The sequence below is a fragment of the Callithrix jacchus genome, chromosome 8, assembly GCF_049354715.1.
Source record: "Callithrix jacchus isolate 240 chromosome 8, calJac240_pri, whole genome shotgun sequence".
NCBI classification, from domain to species: Eukaryota; Metazoa; Chordata; class Mammalia; order Primates; family Cebidae; genus Callithrix; species Callithrix jacchus.
In genome coordinates, this window is record NC_133509.1 from 91,349,039 (window position 1) to 91,354,692 (window position 5,654).

The following is a 5,654-nucleotide window of genomic DNA, read 5'->3' on the forward strand; positions in this document are numbered from 1 at the left end:
GATCCCATCACCTGAAGGAAAATAGGGAAGCCAGAACGAATACATAATGCAACAAGGAGCTTTTTTTTATTTTGAGTTTTTTTTTTTAATCGTAAAGCAATATTTTTAACTCTAAGGTTAACCTGCTAATCCTTAAGCTGGTGATATGACAGTGTCAAATGTGATGGGATTTTGTGATTCTCATTATTGTTATGTATTGTTCTTTCTCTGGTATTCCATATTAATATTTATAAATGCCCTTTTTATAGAAACAAGAGGACCAAAACCCATTATTAAATTTTTAAAATGGACAAACCTCGCATCCAATATAGTTGATTACAGTTTAGAACAAAAAGGATTTCGTTCAGTAGTAATCCACTTCTTGTCTCTCATTGTTGTTGATTTGTGTAGACAGCAGAGCTCCTGATGTTATTTTTTTTTAACTATTGTTTGCACAAAGTAACATCCAAATGACAGGGAATAACAGAATATTGATTGCACTCCACAAGGAGGAGGCGGAAAACCACCCCGTGCAGGTAAGAGGGCATAATGGAGAAAAGGTGAGTGTTTCAAGTGCGAAAGTCACCCACCAAGAGCAACGGCAAGATGAAACAATCGATTAAAATTTTTAAAAGAGGAGGTTGTTCATTCAGTTGTCAAGTGCCTCATTTTACTTGACAAGTGGCCTCAGAAGGGTTCAGTGGGCATGCATGTGCGTGAAGGAGGAAGTCACCATAATAAAGAGAGGCGAATCCATCATTTCCATGCCCTACCTATAGAAGAGAGTCAAAGTTGATGCCTAGTCTACCCAGTCCGTTCTCTTTTAGCACCATGGGATGCAATCCAGGGTCACAAAGGAGGAAAAAAGTCTCTTTGCTTAGAGACACTACTATGTTGCAAGATCTGGGTAGCCAAAGCCTTAAGCCTAGTGAGGAATATTTATGGAAGGAAGATGTGTATTTTTTTTTTGAGACGGAGTTTTGCTGTTGTTACCCAGACTGGAGTGCAATGGCATGATCTCGGCTCACCGCAACCTCTGCCTTCTGGGTTCAAGCAATTCTCCTGCCTCAGCCTTCCGAGTAGCTGGGATTATAGGCGCGCACCACCATGCCCAGCTAATTTTTGTATTTTTAGTAGAAACGGAGTTTCACCTTGTTGACCAGGATGGTCTCGATCTCTTGACCTCGTGTTCCACCCGCCTCGGCCTCCCAAAGTGCTGGGATTATAGGCATGAGCCACTGCGCCCAGCCAGGAAGATGTTTTATGGCTAACTGGCCCCATCACTCCCTCTGTCTCCGATAGGGCCTGCATAACTCATTGTAATTAGCAGGAGTGTGTAGGAATAATTGGTTGTGGTTTTGGGAAGGGGGTTACTGAGTGGCCTGGTTTTGCAGAGGAGAAGTCAATGGGGAGAAAAGGTAATATTTCTGCTCCTGAAGCCAAGAACCCAAAGCAGTGATAACAGATTGTTAGAAATATCTCAACTCATCCTTTTGGAGAGAAGATGTTTTCATAGCGGATATCTTTATTCTTGTTTATAATTTCTTACCCCCCTACTCAATACCTAAAGCCAGGGCTTCAGAATCAGACCTGATTTGAGTCCTGGCTCTTACCCTTCAAACTGTGTGATCAAGGGCATGTATTATTTATTTATTTATTTATTTATTTTGAGATGAAGCTTTGCTCTTTTTGCCAGGCTGGAGTGCAATGGCACTATCTCAGCTCACTGCAACCTCTGCCTCCTGGGTTCAAGTGATTCTCTTGCCTCGGCCTTCCAAGTAGCTGGAATTATAGGCATGTACTACCATGCTTGCCTAATTTTGTATTTTTAGTAGAGATGGGGTTTCACCATGTTGGTCAGGCTGTTCTTGAACTCCTGACCTCAGGTGATGCACCTGCCTCAGCCTCCCAAAAGTGCTGGGAGTACAGGCATGAGCCACCGCGCCCAGCCATAGGCATGTTATTTGGTCAAGTTTTCCTGATTATAAAATAGGGAAACTAGCACCTACTTCATGCTGTTGTGAGGATCAAATGAGAGAACTCTATCTTGGACAGATCTAAGTCTAAGACTGCTTCTGGCACACAGTAAGCATGCAAGAAATGGTACCTCTAATTAATAAATTTATGACTTGGAGATTGGAAACTGTTTCTTTGTGGATAATTTTACCTATCTTTTTCTCTCCTTGCTTGGGAATTATAGCCCATGCATGTGGGTTTTTGTAACTCTAGGTTTGCACATGCAAAAAAATAAACCAAGTGGGATATGTGGGGGCCTGGGTTGCTTGAGGAATTCCAGGCTACGTTTGGCCTTCTGGAATAAAGCACTTGGGCATTTAGTTTTAAACACATCTAAGGTGTTTTCCTATACCAATAAGGAAAGAGGAGTCCGTATTGACGGCTAGTGGTTCCGACAGTTATTCTATTAGAGTGCAGAGTTACGGCTACAGAGGTAGTGTCTCAGCTCCCAGCTGAGTAGGATTGTATGTTCAAAGCAGCAATGGCGTAATCCAATTCCAATGAAACCCAAGCGTGGTGGAGCAATGAGAAGTCTATTCATTGTGACCAGTCTTTATAGAAACTGGCCTCGCCTTCTGGGGAAATGAATCTTGTGTTTCAAGCATGTGTCATGGCCTGGGTTTGCAATGTGGCGTTAGTTCAGAAAATACACGAAGGATGAAGGCTTTTCAGACTTCTTGAAAGCTTGTCAGTCTCCCTCTCCGTGAAGCCTGTAGTGCTCTGCTGTCTTTAAGCATCTTCATTTGAGTTTCTCCTTGAGGGACTCCTCCTGAGTATGGCTGGAGAGCTTTGCCACAGGTGCATCTCTCCTTTCCACGGGGACCTCTCAGGCCTCCTTCACACTCTCCTCGGGCAGTTGGTGATCTCAGTCTTTCCCTGTCTTCCCCCTTCCACCACTTTCACTGCCTCCAAACAGTTCCTCTCCCACTGACTTATCGGAATTTGCCTGTCCTCTGGTCCCTTTCCTCGGGAGGACCCTGAAGGAGCAAGCCTGGCACTGGAGTGGAAAGCCCAATAAATGCCTGATCAGAATTAAATACACATACTCAGTAACTGGCACTAGCCTGGTGGAACAGTAACTTCTCCTCAGATAACATTGCCTTTATGCCAGGCACCTTTGATGCTCTTTCCTCCCTTGACTCAGGCCATTGTGAACTCCAGCTGTTGCTGCAGCTGCCTCCTGTACAGTTGGAGCCTGACAGCTCCCACCCCCAGGCTTCCGTCTCTCCACAGGCCTGGCGCATGCACACAAAGCCCAGGAAATGTGACAGTCAACACTCCAGAGCAAACTTTGAGTAAAGGATGGAAGAGCCAATGGGGAAACTTCACCTCTCCCATGCTTTTCTCAGTGGTTCCTCAGAAAGCCTCCCTAGGGGACTTGTCCCACTTGCCCATGGCAGTAACCAGCTCTGTAATCCACCCCTAAATGGGCTTTCCTTTCTCCTTTTTTTTTTTTTTTTCTTGACGGACTCTTGCTCTGTTGCACAGGCTAGAGTGCGGTGGAGCAATCTCAGCTCACTGCAACCTCTGCCTCCTGGGTTCAAGTGATTTTCACACCTCAGCCTCTCAAGTAGCTGGGATTACAGGCATGTACCACCATGTCTGGATAATTTTTATTAATAGTAGAGATGGAGTTTCACCCTGTTGGCCAGGCTGGTCTTGAACTCCTGTCCTTGGCCTCCTTATAGGCGTGAGCCACCGCATCCGGCCTTTGTTTGGTTCTTTCTGATTCCCTCACATCAGAACCCTAGGTAGGATGGGTTGTCAAACCATTGACACATAGGCTCTGGTCTCAGACCATCCTTTTTGGGAGAAGCCAAGGTAAGATCTTCTTTTAAACAGAGGACTTCTTTTTTTTTTTGCTTTTTGTTTTTTCCCAAATAAGACTTTTTATTTGCCACTATTGTAAATCTGAACTTTAAACAGGTTCTTGGACTGGTGGTTCATATCCATCAGCTCATTTAACTTTAGCACCTGTCTCGTCCCCAGTGGCTTTTCCAGAACCATGGCCTTCACCATGAAGCTCCATGAGTTTTCCCAATTCAAACTTGGGCTTCTTCAGTATTTTTACATTTCTAATGAAGACATCATGAGAGGATAAATAGACTGGCAAGCGCTTTCTATGTCTTTCCCAACGCTGTCTGGAATCAGTTTATTGACCACTTCTTTCAAAGTCATTTGTCTGCACCTCTCGGGTCATATTTCCATCATCTCCTCCCGGATTTGGCAGACCTGTTGGTGCTGAGTGTAAGAGGTCTTCCGTATCTGATTGTTGCATTTTTTAGTCAGACCAACACAGAGCAGATGAAGTAAGTAACCATTGGTAGTCTTGACATCAACATGAGCTTCAGTCATTGTCTGCCATTTTTGACCATGGAGCATATTTTGCCACGGGTAAGATCCATGCTGTGGAAGTCAGGCAGTTTTTGCCCTGAATATCTTCAGTAATCAGCTTGAATTTCCTAAATGCAACTTCATCATTCTGCAAATCAGCAAGACTACCTTCATTATTTATTTATTTACTTTTAAAGATGGGGGTTTCACCATGATGGCCAGGCTGGTCTTGAACTCCTGACCTCAGGTGATCCACCCACCTTGGCCACCCAAAGTGCTAGGATTACAGGCCTGAGCCACTGTGCCCGACCAGCAAGACTAACTTCAAACACTCGACCCTTGAGGCCATCAGAGGCAATTTTGGTTCCTTGGGTCCTGGTGACTAGCATCTTTCCAATATTTCTTATATTGAACATAGCAGGTGCTTTCATGTCATACGAATCTTCCTTAGGAAATGGATCAACCACTTTCTTCTTGGCTCCCTTTTTGCCGCCTTTCGTAAGGCGCTTGTTTTTGCTGACCGCCATGGTACTGCTCAGAGAGCCAAAAGACACAGAGGACTTCTTCAAAAGGTTTTATATCTCTACGGGTGGAACTTCCATGCTGCAGGATACGTGTTGGGGTAGTACACTTCCTCCAAGCCCCCAAAGCTACCAAGGCACAAGCTCCCGTGGCTTTTGTTTTGCTAGATGGTCAGGGCCTGCTTATTTATCTCCCCCCTTTATACTGAATTCAAGAACAGTGTCTCTTCTTTCTATATCCCTGTGCCTAGTACAGTGTCTGGCAAGCAGTAGATCCTTTAAAGTATTTTTGATGAATGAATGAATGAATGAGGTGAAAGCAAGTGAACCATGACTGTCCCCATACTGGATATTATAGTTAATTATTTACTCTACTTAAACCCCACCTACATCCCAAAATAATGTAAACATAATACAACATAAAAATAATATAGGCCAGGCGCAGTGTCTCATGCCTGTAATCTCAGCACTTTGGGAGGCCGAGGCAGGCAGATCACCTGAGGTCGGGAATTCCAGACCAGCCTGACCAACATGGAGAAACCCCATCTCTACCAAAAGTATAAAATTATCCAGGCATGGTGGCACATGCCTGTGTCCTGGGAGGCTACTTGGGAGGCTGAGTTAGGAGAATCACTTGAACCTGGGAGGCGGAGGTTGCGGCGAGCCGAGACCATGCCACTGCACTCCAGACTGGGTAAAAAAAAGCGAAACTCCGTGTCTAAATAAATAAATAAAATAATAATATAACAGAATTAAAGTTAAATTTTAAGGGAAGAAAGAAGAGACACACAGTCTCCTGGATAT

General features: G+C 44.3%; 1 pseudogene; it reads right to left on the reverse strand.

Annotated features, from left to right (window-relative positions):
• Positions 1-3,410: 3,410 nt before the first annotated feature.
• LOC118144952 (small ribosomal subunit protein eS1-like) lies at positions 3,411-4,964 on the reverse strand (annotated as a pseudogene).
• Between the last annotated feature and the right edge of the window lie 690 nt (positions 4,965-5,654).